General features: G+C 45.2%; 2 long non-coding RNA genes across 2 annotated transcripts in view; one reads left to right on the forward strand and one right to left on the reverse strand.

Annotated features, from left to right (window-relative positions):
* Positions 1-156: 156 nt before the first annotated feature.
* LOC127032447 (uncharacterized) overlaps positions 157-15,805 on the forward strand; it is a 61,568-nt gene continuing 45,919 nt past the window's right edge. The window contains exon 1 of the long non-coding RNA XR_007768834.1: positions 157-931. This is a non-coding gene — a long non-coding RNA (uncharacterized LOC127032447). The remainder of the gene's footprint in view (positions 932-15,805) is intronic.
* LOC127032444 (uncharacterized) lies at positions 4,278-10,160 on the reverse strand. The gene is made up of 2 exons (XR_007768833.1): positions 6,726-10,160; positions 4,278-5,951 (listed from the first exon to the last, which is right to left on the reverse strand). It is a non-coding gene; the product is annotated as an uncharacterized LOC127032444 (long non-coding RNA).

Below are 15,805 nucleotides of genomic sequence, written 5' to 3' on the forward strand. Positions count from 1 at the left end.
AGGGCCGCCGCGGCGCCAGGCCCCGCCCCTTCCCGGCCCGGCCGGCGCGTCCCGCCGCCGCTGCGCAGAGCAGAGCGGCCTCCCCGCGCCAGGGCCCCCTCGCAGCCCCTGGCCCGAGCCCGCCGGGGGATCGGGTCCTACACGCCGCCCGCGGGGCACGGGGACCCCCTCGGGGCCACCCCCCCACCGACTGTCGGCTCCTTGGCTGTGCCACAAGGGCGGAGGCTGCTCGGATCCATCCTCCTCCCCAGCCAGCGCACAAGGGCCGCCCTCGAACAACGGAGCAGGTGGCAGAAGGGGAAGCCGAAGCGGACACGGGCGCTGGCTCAGGCCACACACACACCCTCAACCCGCCCGGCAAGAGGCACGATTCGAGCTCGGGACCGCCAGCCTCAGGCCTGCGGAAAGCAGCTGCTGGGCTGTTTTTAACCATCCTTGGGCACCTTGGCCCTGCTCCGGCACCCACTGGAGCGCCAAACATCCCCTGAACTTCATGGGGTTACTCACATGTGGAAGCGTTTGTGGGAGCGTAGCTTCACTACATCAGAAAGTGGTTTGTTTTTAAATAGCACTTAGTGCCATCTCTAAGCACTTTAATTCTCAGTACTTGACATGTATGAATTATATTTGCCATCTTTAACAAGTGGTGGCATGCCACTCTGGCTGCCACTGCCCTGGCTGAAAGAAGCATGCCTCAGTACACCTTTGTGCAAAATACAAAAAGACCTAATTGACAACCAAAACCTGAAGAAAAACAGAAAACAAACCCAATTCAAATAAAACTAACCAAAACAAATGAGAATTACATCATGCTCTGAATTTCGGCAGACCATCAAAGAGAAGGCTCAGCCACGATGCTGGCACATTTTATCTTTAAAAAAAAAAAAAAAAAGTATCTCAATCTGATTTCACCCCCCTCAGTGGATGTAAGGTAAGTGGTGCTTTTTATAAAGCATTTCCCCTGGCCCCTGGAACTTTAGGACTTTAAGAATGAGAGTCAGCACTCTGAATTCCACCCAGTAATTAATAGGAAACAAGTTCAGAGTTGGTCTGATTTTAAGTACACATTATTAGTTAATCTAAGCTGGAATTTATCACATGGAAATGTAAAACACAATATCTGTCTCAAAGAAGTTACACTCTAAGATACTGATCTTCCAGATCGATATGGGAATAACTTTATGCACATGAGTAAATGGGGCTACTTGTGTAGTTACTGATAAAAGTGCAAGATTAGGGCCTAAATTTACAATCTCCAGCCCACCATCCTTACAAAATAGACAGTTGCATGCTGCACCTGTATCAAAGTATAAATTGGTCTTTTAAGTGACAAAAAAGCAATGGATGGCTACATGTAAAGTCTGGCCAGTGACCAGCTTCGGGTTTTACCTATTTTGATCTATTTCAAATAAAAAGCCCTCATCCATTGCTCTGAGAAACATTACAGTAAAATATGCAGTTGAAACAAAGGATGGCAAAAATTGCTATGGACCACCACTGTTACCTGAGAATCAAAGAGCAGTGATAGCTCCAGTAGGCCATCAGATTGAAAATGTTTTTGGCAAAAGATCAACAAAACACCTTCAATAATAGTTGCAGACTCCACCCCAGATAATTCCTTATGCTAAGTATCAGTTATGTCATAGATCAGTTTAGAGGCAAATAAAACACAACTATCTTAGGTACTTGTATAGCCTCCATCACCCATAACATGTGAATACTTCACAATCCTTAATGGATATATCCTCACACCATCCTGTGAGGTAGGGAGGTACTGCTATTCCCGTTTCACAGATGGGAGGCTAAGTTCACCCAAGGTCATGCAGGAAGCCTGTAGCCATGTGCTAGGCTAGAACCCTAACTGCTATCAGCAGTTCTCAAACTTTAGCAACCCAAGGACCCCCATTTTGATTTAAAAATGTTCACGGACCCCTAAGCCCCAGGCCCTGCTTCAACTCCACTCCTTCCCCGAAGCCCTCCCGCACCACTTCCTGGCCCCGCTCCACTCCTGCCCCTCCTCTTCCCATCCCCTCCCTTGAGCATGCCCCATCCCTGCTCCTTCCTCTCCCTCCCAGTGCCTCCTGCACACCACTGAACAGCTGTTCTGCACCCTGCAGGAGGCTCTGGGAGGAGTTGATCAGCAGGGCCAGTGGCCCCAGATATAATTCCACCCCCTCCCCACTTCTCCCCTTCCCTCCCAGTGCCTCCTGCAGGCTGCTGCACAGCTGTTCCTCGGCATGCAGGAGATGCTGGGAGGGAGAGGGAGAAGTTGATCAGCACAGCCCGCAGACCCCAGTTTGAGAAACACTGCACTAGACCATCCTTCCTCTCAGCTAGCCACTAGGAAGATAGTGAAGCTGTAATAATATGGGTAGACTAAGAAGAGGATGAAGAGCATAGCGTGATGACTGCACCCCAGAAAGTCTCACACTCTTCCACAAGGACTTTATGTACACAATGAAGAAGAAGGGTGGCAAAACAGAACCTTTAGTTAACTTTTTAATAAAAGATTTGGTTAGACAGAAACCACATTCAAATGGTGAGGATAACTATGTGGTCATTTTTTTCATGTACCAATGAGCATGTCATTCTGTATTCTGTCCCATTATTGTATGTTTCCCAGAACAAATGCTAGCATGCTGCGATGGGTTGGATCACAGAAACCCCTTTGGGACTGCCACCTGATGTGCTTAGACTACCTCTGAGCCTGTTTTCCCTGCCAGCTTGGGATTTCAGTGCCTTGCCTGGTTTGAGCCAGACACTCTAGTGTGCTACAAACACAGACCCAGGTACAAACCACGTCTCCCAAAAGCTGCAGGCTTAACTGAAAACAGCTTAAGAAGTGCTCCTGTTTCCAGCACTTGATACCCAACTCCCAATGGGGTCCAAACCCCAAATAAATCCGTTTTACCCTGTATAAAGCTTATACAGGGTAAACTCATAAATCGTTCGCCCTCTGTAACACTGATAGAGAGATGTGCACAGCTGTTTGCCCCGCAAGGTATTAATACATACTCTGGGTTAAATAATAATTAAAAAGTGATTTTATTAAATACAAAAAGTAGGATTTAAGTGGTTCCAAGTAATAACAGAGAGAACAAAGTAAATTACCAAGCAAAATAAACTAAACACGCAAGTGTAAGCCTAATACAGTAAAACTAAATGCAGGTAAATCTCACCCTCAGATGTTCCAATAAGCTACTTTGACAGACTAGCCTCCTTCTAGTCTGGGCCCAATCCTTTCCCCTGGTACAGTCCTTGTTCCAGCTCAGGTGGTAGCTAGAGGATTTCTCATGACTGCAGCCCCCTTTGTTCTGTTCCACCCCCTTATATAGCTTTGGCACAAGGCAGGAATCCTTTCCCTCCCTGGGTTACCACCCCTCCTTCTAAATGGAAAAGCACCAGGTTAAAGATGGATTCCAGTTCAGGTTACATGATCACATATCACTGTAAGGCCATGGCTACACTGGCTCTTTACAGCACTGCAACTTTCACGCTCAGGGGTGTAAAAAAAAAAACACCCCCTGAGTGCTGCAAGATACAGCGCTGTAAAACCTCAGTGTAAACAGTGCCGCAGCGCTGGGAGCGCGGCTTCCAGCGCTGCAAGCTATACCCATAGAGGATGTGGAGTACGTACAGTGCTGGGAGAGCTCTCTCCCAGCGCTGGCGCTGCGACCACACTCGAAACTTCAAAGCGCTGCCGCGGCAGCGCTTTGAAGTGCAAGTGTAGCCATACCCTAAGACTCCAAGCCTACTTGTGAGCACACAGGTATACAGGAAGACGTACAAGAAAACAGAGCCATCTACAGTCAATTGTCCTGGTTAATGGGAGCTGTCATGAACAGATAGTTAAGGGTTAATGTCTCTTTTACCTGTAAAGGGTTAACAAACAGGGACCCAAACACCTGACCAGAGGACCAGTCAGGAAACAAGATACTTTCAAATCTAGGTGGAGGGAAGCCTTTGTTTGTAGTTTTTGGGTTTTGCTTTGTTCTCTCTAGGCTCTGAGAGTGACCACACATACCTACAGGCTCTCTAATCTTCTGTTCCAATTTTGTAAGTACAAAAGTAGAAAGACTGTTTAATCTTTTAATTGTTTTTCTATATTTGCAACTGTGTATCTGGCTGGTGGAGTTTTAATGTGTATTTGGGTGAAAGTATTTTAAATTGTATTTCTGCTGGAGAAAGCTTTCTTTCTATTGTCTATAAGCTGAAAGACCCTGTAACTTTTTACCATCTAAATTGCAGAGATAAAAAAAAATAATAATAAAAAGGTCTATTAAAAGTTTTGCTTTTAAGACCTGCCTGATTTTTTTCTCCTTGTTGAGGCTCAAGGGAATTGAGTCTGTACTTAACAGGGAAGGAGAAGGGGGGGGGAAGGGTGGAATCCCTTTGTTTTAGATTCCCAGAGCTTGAATCTGGATTGCCTCTGGGGGAAGGTATCACTCCTCTCTATGTGGTGATTCAAGGAATTGAATCACGGTGATCTCCTAGTGTACCCAGGGTGGGAAAGATCTGGGAGGAGGTAAAGAGGGGGAAGGGAATGGTTTATTTCCCTTTGTTGTGAGACTCAAGGAATTTGGGTCTTGGGTTCCCCAGGGAAGGTTTGGGGAGACCAGAATTTATCAGGTACTCAGAATCCTGATTGGTGGCAGCCTATCAGATCTAAGCTGGTAATTAAGCTTAGGGGAATTCATGCTAGTACCCATATTTTGGACGCTAAGGTCCAGATTTGGGAATTATACAATGACAGGAGCCATCAAGATTCCAAGCCACCATTAATGGCCCACAGTTTGCATAATTACAGTAAGACTTCAGTTTTATCTTATGTCTATTTTCAGATACAAGAGTGATACATTTATACAAATAGGATGACCGCACTCAGTAGATTATAAGCTTTGTAATGATACCTTACAAGAGACCTTTTGCATGAAGCATATTCCAGTTACATTATAATCACACTTACTAGCATATTTTCATAACATCATATGGAGTGCACCATCACAGGTCATATCTCTTTAGACACCCACAACTTGGAATAAAATACCAAGAACATTTTTCCTTCTGTCCCATCACTTGCAGAGTTTCCTGCACCAAGTTACAACGACCTGGGGATCAGGATGGACAATATTTATTGCTAGACTAGTGACAAGTTTAGGGTTTAAGATCTAGAGACTTAACAGATAGAATTACATTTAGGGGAATATATGATGGATTTTAGCCCAAGTTGGTTCCTCCGTTATTAGACCTTAAAAATTGCATTATGTCAGTTAAATATGGACATGCCAATTCCAATCACTTTTCAGGCCCATATAGTTGGATTTATAGTGTTTAGAAAGCCAGTCATAGGTGCTGGAACTGGGGCTGCTGCCGCACCCTCTGTCTTGAAGTGGTTTCCATTATATACGGGGTTTACAGTTTGGTTCAATGGCTCTCAGCACCCTCACTATACAAATTGTTCCACCAACCCTGGAGCCAGTCTTTACAGAGGATGAATGTGACAAATAATACTAATTCACATTTAAAAACAAACGTTTCTATGATAAATTTTCAATGAACTTTGTTGCATATACAGCACAGTGGGCTGAGGCCACAGGAGACAATTGACATGGCAAATATGAGGACACGAAGTCAATGGGACTACACATTTCAATAACTGCTTTCCAGTGAGCCAGGATTTCATGATCTGGTCCTACATATAAAATCCGTACTATGGAAGAAAGAATTACAACAACATTCTCAATCTGTTCCTAGGAAATGCAACAAGATGAAGAAATATAAAGCAGATATGGTGATGTTCTTTTCAGAGATGTCAAAGCAGTTTCCACGTTCTAGGCTGAAAGGATGAACTATAGATGCTCCAGACATCTAGAGAATATGAGGAATTTGCAGGCCCAGATGTTAACATGCCAAACACTGAAAATCATCCCTAGGGAAGAACACTCTGGAAACTAAAAATAGAAAAGAGACGGGCAGGATAAAATGTATATAGGTATACCATACTAGGGCTGTAATTATTCAGCTGTATAGAGTAGGCTCCACACAGTATATTAAACCAATAACAAGGTTACATTGAAATAATGTTTAACATCTGAGAAATAAGGTCATTCAGAGTTTAGCATGAATGGAACTGGGGAAAGGATGTATAATCTGAAAGCCTGAAAGTATTTCAGTGACCAATTTCGGGAATCAGGGGGACATTTTCTCCCAACTCTATAGTCCATGTGCAAAAGTGTCACAGGTGATCAGGCACCTGTGAGGTACAAATGTCACAGGATCAGTCACCTGAACTGAGAACAGAAATTCACAAATATGTTAAAGCTCAACATACTCCTTACTTCAAGAACATTAACGCCAATTCTGAAGACTGCCAAAAAAAATTTTCACTGGTAAGAGTTGATGCACTTGGTGGAACCTTAATGCAGTACCCTTCAAACTGATGAATGAGCATTGACAGATATTATCCAAAAGTAAGAAAGGTACCCCACTTCCCCATGTTTTCACTGCCCCCGTTATTTACTTTTTTATATCATTGCAATGTTATAATAGAGAAAAATTACCTGGAAATTAAAATCTAATGACTGCTGTAGGTTTCTTCTGAGAAGAGGTTGATGCAAAGTAAAATCTTAATGAAAAGTCATGTAAACTACAATCTTTTTTGTGGCTGAAATTTTAAGTTTTTGTGACATTCAATATTAGCAATGAAGCAAAGAAAAGTTACTCACCTTGTGCAGTAATGATAGTTCTTCGAGATGTGTGTTCCTGTGAGTGCTCCACTCTAGGTGTTGGTGCGTCCCTGCGCCAGAGATAGGAGATTTTTCACAACAGTACTCAGTCGTGGGAAGGGCATGCACAGGGGTCATCTTGTGCAGACGTTGGCACTTCCTGTAGCATGTGCACCCCCAACCGTCCTCTCCGTTCCTTCTCCACTGCGGAGCTCAGCTATGTGAACTCCAAAGTAGAGGGGAGGAGGGTGGGTAGTGGAGCACCCACAGGGACACACATCTCGAAGAACCATCGTTACTGTACAAGGTGAGTAACTTCAAGTGGTGTCCCTGTGGGTGCTCCACTCTAGGTGCCTGTAGAGCAGTACCCCACCAGGGGCGTAAGGGGTTTGGAGTTATGTATAAGTGTGTGATGAGAGTACAGTGAGGCCAACGATAGGGTCTTGGTTGATCGCATAATGCTTTGCAAAAGTGTGCTCTGATGTCCAGGTTGCAGCTCTACAAATGTTTATTAAGGGGACATTATTCAAGAATGCAATCAATCAATGTCACCATGGCTCGTGTTGGGTGGGATCTGATGCTCACAGGCGGTTCTTTGTTACGCAGGTGGTAGCAAGTTTGAATACAGGAAGAGACCCATTTGGAGAGTGTTTGTGTCGATATTGTAGAGCCTTTGGAGCACTCTGCTGTAGAGACAAATAGTCTTGGTGACTTGCGAAACTGTTTAGTTCTGTCCAATTAGAAGGCTACAGCCCATCTGATATCTAGCATGTGTAACGGTGCTTCTCGAGAGTCCTTATGTGGCTTGGGATAGAAGGCAGGTAATGTTAGTTCCAGTTTGAACCTTGTTTAATCTTGTCAAATTATTGATGTAAACATAGTTAAGGTAAGTTCTGTAAATCAAAGGCCATCTTGGTTTAGTAAAAGAACAAGGTAGCCTCCATTTTGTGTTAGGTTCTTGTTCCTCTATACCAAAAAAGGCAGGAAAATAGGAAGAGTGGGAATCTGATCTTGCCCGGCAACAGCTTCCTATAAAGACAAATGAGGGGAGGAGCCAGGCGCTCGAGCTTTTGAGCTGTCAGAGGTTCAAGTGCCCAGCTCTCTCTCGTAGTGCGGTACAATCTTGGCACTGGCTATTGGCCTGCAATAGTTACTTACTAATCAAGTTGGGTTTATTTGTTTGTTATTTTTGGAAAGCAAACTTACACACGTGGACTTGGTCTGATTAGTTAGATAGGGTGAGGGTGGGAGTTGAGATAGGGATATGTTCCTGTCTATTCCATCTGCCATCCATGGTTGGTGTCCATCGCTGGCTTTGGTCATCCAGATCCTGCAGCCTCTCCATCGCTGACGTCTGAAAAGGTAGAAGAACATCTTTGTGTTTTAGAGTGTATGAATGTGTGCTTGTGTTACCCTGAATCTCCAAAATCATTAATCCACCCCTCTTTCCTTCCTCTTCCCTTGTCCCTTAGTAAATAAAGTGTTGTTGTTTGTTTATATTCGTGTGTGTGTGTGTGGTTTATTGGAATCCAGGTCTGATAGTGGGAGGTAAACTGTAAGGCTCCCCGAAATCTTCTAATCAGATCGGCCTAAGAAAGATAAAAATGTTTACAGTAAGTGTATGGTATGGTTAATATGAAAGTTTGTAGCCACTTTGGGCACAATTTTGGGTGAGGACGTAACATGATTTTGTCTTTGGTAAATACAGCGTACGGCGGTTCAGCCATCAATGCTCCTGTTTCTCTGACACATCTTACAGACGTGATTGCTACTAGGAATGCGACCTTCATTGACATATGTAAGAGCGAGTAGGTTGCTAGAGATTTGAAGGGTGGTCTTGTGAGACATTGGAGCACAAGATTGAGATCCCATGGTGGTGCAGGTTGACATACTTCTGAGTACATGTTCTGTATACTTGCTAGAAAGCATCATGTAATCAGATGAGTGAATATTGCAGCCCCTTCTATATGTTCATGGAGGGTCGTGATGGGAGACTTCAATAGAACTTAGAACTGAAGGAAATGAGGTAAGCCATAATAGGTAGCCTAGGATCATAGATAGAGGCACTTTGGTCGCATCCAGCTGTTTTTGCTGACAGCAAAGGGAGAATCTTCTCCACTTGTGACAGTATTTCTAGTGGTGAGGCAATGGCTATTTAGTAATACCTGTTTCACTTTCTCTGAACAGTTCAGTTCCCATGTTGGAACCACACAGGAGCCATGCTTTGAGATGGAGCTTTGCTGGGTCTGGATGGAGCATCAGGCCCTTGTTCTGAGACAGGAGGTCCGTCCGTAAAGGCAGCAGTTGTGGGGCACAGACCACTAGACATGAGAGGTACAGAAACCAAGTCTGGGCCATGGGGGGACAATGAGGATATATGCTTTGTCAAGTCGTATCTTGCGGATGATCTGTGGGATCAATGGGAAGGTGTACATGAGCAATGCGTTCCACAGGATGAGGAAGGCATCCCCTAACAATCCTGATGCCAGGCCTGCCCTAGTGCAAAATAGTGGACATTTGTGATTTGTTGCTGAGGCAAAAAGGTCAATTACCGAGTGACCCCATTTTTGAAATATCGTGCAGAGAACACTGTTGTGGATTTCCCACTCGTGTTCCTGTGAGAAGTGCCTGCTGAGTTTGTCGGCTGTAGTGTTTTGGCATCCTGGTAGGTATGATGCTGTGATGCTTCTGTTGTTGCGGATGCACAAGTTCCATAAGTTCATGGCTTCTACACATAGCTCCCCCTTGAAGATTGATGTAAAACATGCACGCCACATTATTGGTGAGAATAGAGATTGAGGTTTCTCGTATGAGTGGGAGGAAGTGTCGGCATGCATTGTGTACCGCGTGTAGTTCCAGGAGATTGATATGCAGTCGGGTTTCCATTGCGGACCACTTGCCTTCTACATTGTGGTGACCCACGTGGGCACCCCAACCTATCAGGGAGGCATCTGTTGTAATAGTCACTGATGGGCGGTCTTGTTGAAAGGGAATCCCAGAGCATACATTCCCTGGTTGTGTCCACCATTGTTGGGAGAGGATAACCCTTAGTAGTAGTGTCACACGTCTGTTCAGAGAGTGTTTGCTGGGTGCATAGACCGTGCTCAACCAGTGCTGTAGACAGCGCATATGGAGTCTGGCATACTTTACTAGGAAAGTCGTAGCTGCCGTATGTCCCAGAATCTGAAGGCATGTCCTCACTGAAGTTTGTGGGCTGATGGTCACCGTGGAAATAAGATTGGTCAATGTAGTGAATCTGTGGTTTGGTAATAGTGCCTTGACTTGTATGGAGTCTAGGTCAGTGCCGATAAACTCCAATTGCTGGGTTGGTTCCAGGGTGGATTTCCTTTAGCTTATCTGTAGACCTAGCCAGTGAAACAGGTCTATTGTGGTCTTCAGCATGCCTGTCATTTCTTGTTGGTTGGCACCCTTGAGAAGGCACCACATGCATCTGAAGAAGTGGGTATTCACCCACGAAAGCTCATGCTCCAAAACGTCTGTTAGTCTATAAGGTGCCACAGGATTCTTTGCTGCTTTTACAGATCCAGACTAACACGGCTACCCCTCTGACATTTTGAACCTGTGGTTGTGTACAAACCTGTTGAGTTTTCAGAGATCTAAGATTGGTCTCCATCCCCCTCCTTTCTTTTCTGTCAGGAAATATTTGGAATAAAAGCCCCTCCCTTGGTATTGATGTGGTACTGGTTCTACAGGACCCAGCAGTAGGAGATGGTCTACTTCCTGTTGCAGAAGGTGCTCATGAGAGGGGTCCCTGAGGAGGGACGGGGAAGGGGAAGGAGAATGGTTGTGAAAGGAATGGCGTAGCCAGACTATATGATCTCCAAAACCCACTGATCTGTGATTATTGCAGCCCAGGCATGGTAAAATGGGCATAGGCGGTGACCAAAATGGTGGGATGGGGTATCTGTTGGTGCTAGAGGCGTGGTGAGGTTATGCATACCCTCGACCAGTACTTCAGAATTGTGGCTTAGGTGTAGATGGACAGATGGACAAGACCTGGTTCTGTGGAGCTTGTCGTCCCTGATCCTGTTGTTTGGGTCTGTTCTGACCAAAGTATCATGGTTGTTGACGGTTAAATGAGGTGTGTCATGAGCTCTGGTATGGTGTAAAGCGTGGGCGTTTGTCAGGCGGATGATGTATGCCCAGCGTACGCAGCACCGCTCAGGAGGCCTTCATGGTAGGGAGGATGTCATCTGTGTGAGAAGAGAATAGTTTATCCCTATCGAAGGGGAGGTCCTGCACTTTTAGCTGTAGTTCTTTCGGAATTCCCAAAGCTTGCATCCATGATGTTCTTCTCATAACTACAACTGTTGCGGTTGTTTGGGCAGCTGTGTCCGTTACATCCATTGAGGCTTGCAGAGCTGTGCAGGCTATTAACCGACCCTCATTAATGATGCTGTTGAGGACATTTAAGCTCGGGGAGGAGTTCCATGAGCTCCTGTATTTTACTATAGTTAGAATAGTCGTAATTTGCTAGTAGAGCAGAATAGTTGGCAACTCTAAGCAGAAGTGTGGCTGGCGAGTAAACTTTCCCCCCAAAAGAGGTCCAGTCTCTTGTGTTCTTTATCTCGTGGGGTGGCGCAGAAATGAGGCTGTTTACTGCGCTGATTGGCAGCCTCTACTACCAGAGAGCAGGCTTGAGGGTATGAAAACAAAAATTCCATGCCTTTGGCCAGAACAAAGTATTTCCTGTCAGCTTGTTTGGTGGTGGGTTGTGCCGATGCTGGTGTTTGCCATATTATCTCCGCAGGCTCTACTATAGCCTCATCCTTGGGGAGAGCAATCTTAGTCAACAATACCGGTTGTAGGATTTTTAACAACTTGCGTTGTTTCTCCTGGATCTCATGTTAGGCAATTTCTTGGCTGTTTGCTACTCCTTTGAAGAGTTCTTGGTACTGTTTCAGGTAATCTGGTGCTGTAGGGGTAGATGGCGTCACTGCTTTGTCTGGTGCAGAAGATGAGCGTGGGGCAGCTGGTGAATCACCCATGTCTGCCTAGGAGAGTATCTCTTCCTCTTCTATCACTGTCTCATGGGGGTCAGAGGTTTCTCTGTGTGGTAATGAGGGATGTACTCAGAACTTTTTGTGGCTGGGAAAGGGGGACCAGAACAGGGGTTCTGGCATGTAGGCCAAGGACCCCATTGTGGCCATGGCATGGGGTAAGGTGGTAATGGGTAAGGCCAGTGCTGTCCATACCAGGGCTGTGAATGCTTGGAGGGATGATGCTTAGGCTTCATAGCGTTCCATGTAGGTCTCATCTGTGATGCGGAGGAACGTTGTGAGGAAAAGCAGTTGTTCTGCACATCTCCTTCCTCTCCACTATGCATGGAGATTGGTGCAGGACATGAAGGAGGATACCGTGCCATGTAGCTCGGGGAGCATTTGGTGCCGAGCAGCGGTGACTGCAGTGCCAAAGAAAGCACTAAGTCAGCAGGATGCAGGAGTGGCGCTGGTCCCGCCGTATGGTTGCGGTTGACTGTTGGAGCACTGACTGGTACTGGATTTGACTTGTTAGCCAGCATCAAGTCTTGGGTCAGTGCTGGGGGTGGCAGCATTGATCACGGTGCTTGGCACCAGGGTAGTCAGTGCCGTGGAGGAGACTTGACGTCTCAATTCTGGTGCTGCGCATTGGGGCTCGGCAGAGGTCCGCTGAGGGACAGTGCCGGAAGAGCCCAGTGCCTCATAAGTGCCCACTCTGGATGAGTGAAGCACTGAGGGTAAAGACCTCACTGGGGAAGCTCTCTTTTTCTGAGACACCCTTGCTGGAGAGGTTGAGGCTCGCTTCCTGACAGTTTTGGAAGTTGGAGCCTTATCAGAGCTCAGGGATCTCGTTTTATGAGACTCCCCGGAGGATGGCTCTTGCAGAGGTTGGAGGAATTTCTCCAGCAGAATCATTTTCAGGCGGAGATCCCTATCATGTCTTGCTCATGTTGTCAAGTTGGTGCAACATATACATTTTTGGGAGATACAAGTTTCTCCCAGACAGCGGATGCAGGACGTGTGGCCGTCAGAGTGCACCCTACAGGAGGCACCAACGGCTGCACGGGACGACCCCTGTGCGCGCGACTGAGTATTGCTGCGAAAAATCTTTGATCTCTGGCGTAGGGACACATCAACACCTAGAGTGGAGCACCCACAGGGACACCACTCAAAGAAGAACCTCAAACTTCAAAATGATCTTCTATCTCTAAGCTTGACTCCAATACCGTTAGTGCCTTTGGTACAGCTCTCCAAAAGGTGCCCACAGGTATTTAGGGCAGCCTCTCAGTTTAGTCAGAAGTGTGCTTCAAAAAACTCACAGTGCATGCATCCGACGAAGTGGGTATTCACCCACGAAAGCTCATGCTACAAAATGTCTGTTAGTCTATAAGGTGCCACAGGACTCTGCTGCTTTTACAGATCCAGACTAACACGGCTACCCCTCTGATACAGTGCATGAAGTCTCTCAGAAGTGATGTTGGGTGGGGGGACTCAGTTCTGAACAGGATCAATATGTCCAGACATGCTAAAAAGAGTACTCCCATGTTAATGAAACAGCGTAACTCTTCTCAGAGAGGAACTACTGAAATAAGTTTCCCAGTTTCTGTTAAGTTCCTTTAAAATGTTCTCTTTTCTATCCCCTCTATATTTATAATGGCCTTTTGAGCAGGCCCAAGAGTGCACCAGTAATGCTCTGGTAGCAAGTGCATGTGCTGACTAAATAAAACAGGGACTTTCAAATATTTTATCTGGTGGGAGGAGAGAAGCCTTGACCTGGGAGTAATGTGTAGAGCCTTTAGTAAGGCTTTTGACACAGTCCGACATGACGTCATAGGTAACCCAGAGAGATATGGTCTAGATGCAATGACTATAAGGTGAGGGCACAACTAGTTCAAAATAAAAAAATCAATAAGTACTAGTGCATGCTTTGCTGTCATACTGGGAGGACACATCAAGTAAGGTACTGCAGGGATACCTCCAGAGTTTGGCACAATTCAGTATTTTCATTAATAACTTGGACAATGCAGAGGAGAGTATTCTTATAAAATTTGCTGATATCAAGCTGGGAGGATTGCAAGCACTTTGGAGGACAGGATTAGAATTCAAAGGGATCTTAATAAATTGGAGGATTGGTCTGAAATCAGCAATATGCAATAAAGACAAGTACAAAGTACTACACTTAGGGAAAATCCAATGCACAACTGAAAATAGGGAATAACTGACTGGGCAGTAGTACTGCAGAAAATAATCTGGGGGTTATAGTGGATCACAAATGGAATACAAGTCAACCATATGATGCTGTTGCAAAAAAGGGAAGTGCCATTCTGAGGTATATTAACAGAAGTGTCATATGTAAGACACGAGAGGTAACTGTTCTGCTCTATGTGGCACTGGTGAAGCCTCAGCTGGACTAACGTGTCCAGTTTTGGGCACCACACTTAAAGATGTGGACAAATTAGAGATGAGCAACAAAAATAATTTTAGAAAACCTGACCTATGAGGAAAGGTTAAAAAAACTTGCAAAAAGACAACTGAGGAGGGACCCGGTAACAGCCTTCAAATACATAAAATATGTTATAAAGAAGATGGTGATCAATTGTTCTCCACATCCACCAAGGGAGAAGAGGACACCAAGGACAAGAAGTAATTGTCTTAGTTTGTGGCAAGGGAGATTTATGTTAGATATTAGGAAAAATCTTTAAGGATCATTATGCACTGACACAGGTTACTTAGGGAGGCTGTGAACTCCCCATCACTGTAGAACAGGTTAGACAAACACCTGCCAGGGATGTCTAAGTATACTTATTCCTGCCACAGTGCTGGGGAATGGACTAGATGACCTCTTGAGGTCCCTTTCAGCCCTATATTTCTATGAAATACAGACCTCAAGCCCAGTCTTAAACACCCCTTGCACAGAATTCCCACTTATTTCAATGGCACTTGTGTATAGTGCTTTGCATCAAATTTGACACTCCTTCTGAAAAGTTAAATCTCTCTCAGTCTTTTATCAGATTCTCTTGACTTCTACATCATTATGGTAGTAGAAATCAGATAAGATACTTTTTACAATTTGTTAAGGATAAAAAACTCTTCGGCCAGCACACAGCAAGTCCCCACTCTGGAATTAACTACCTTTGGTGGACTATCAGACCTTATGCTCATAGACTTTGCATTGTATCCCGGAGCTCTGATTAGCACTTTTTTTGTTAATGTTTTTGTTAATCCCTCAAGATGAACGTTTAGTCATATTGGACACAAACAAAATATGTAATTTAAAGTGTGCACTGGGCTTCTTGTTGCTGCTGACCTCCTAAATTTCACAGTAATTCTTGTAGATTTGGAAAGCCTGCTCAATAATTAGGAGGAGCAAGAACAGCACAGGAGTTTAGTGATAAAGAGAAAGGTTTTAAAATATGCATCTGAGACATGCACACTTTATGAAATACGCATCTGTGGCATTCTGGTGTTTCTTAAAAAATTCACACCAATATCACCTGCAAGCTTTACAAAATCCCTTCAAAAACCCATACGAAAAGGTGGACCTTCACCAGTTTAAAGACATAAGGTTGTGACCACCATTACAGTGAAGATGCATGCATGAAAAAGAAAGCTACATTAATGAAACCTAAGTACTTACAGACATGGAAACATTTAAGACAAGCAAAACACATACCTAAATATTCAGAGCTAATAGTCTTAAACATCTCAAAGAATAACTTTGTCCCTGTTTATTAGCAAGGGCTACTAAAATATTACTTGTATTATAAGTAGTGAAGTATGAGGATGCCGTTCAGCATAAGCAGCAGGTAGTGTAGGCACAGGAAGGCTCTGCCCACGCTTGCCCCCCCCCCCCCCCACCAGGTTCCATCCTGCCTACAATTCCTTTTGTGCCAGAGGCTTGGGAATGCAGGCTGGGGGCGGCAGTGTGCCCCTGGTGTGCCATGCCACCCCATCCTCCTGGCACTGGGACCACGCCACCCGCCCAGCACTGGGGGCACTTTGGCAGAGCCACCACTGGCAGTAAGTAGGAACTGAGGAGGGCTAGGTCGGAAGGGGCATATATTCAGCACCATGAAGACG

This window comes from Gopherus flavomarginatus, chromosome 1, assembly GCF_025201925.1.
Source record: "Gopherus flavomarginatus isolate rGopFla2 chromosome 1, rGopFla2.mat.asm, whole genome shotgun sequence".
Lineage (NCBI taxonomy): Eukaryota > Metazoa > Chordata > Testudines > Testudinidae > Gopherus > Gopherus flavomarginatus.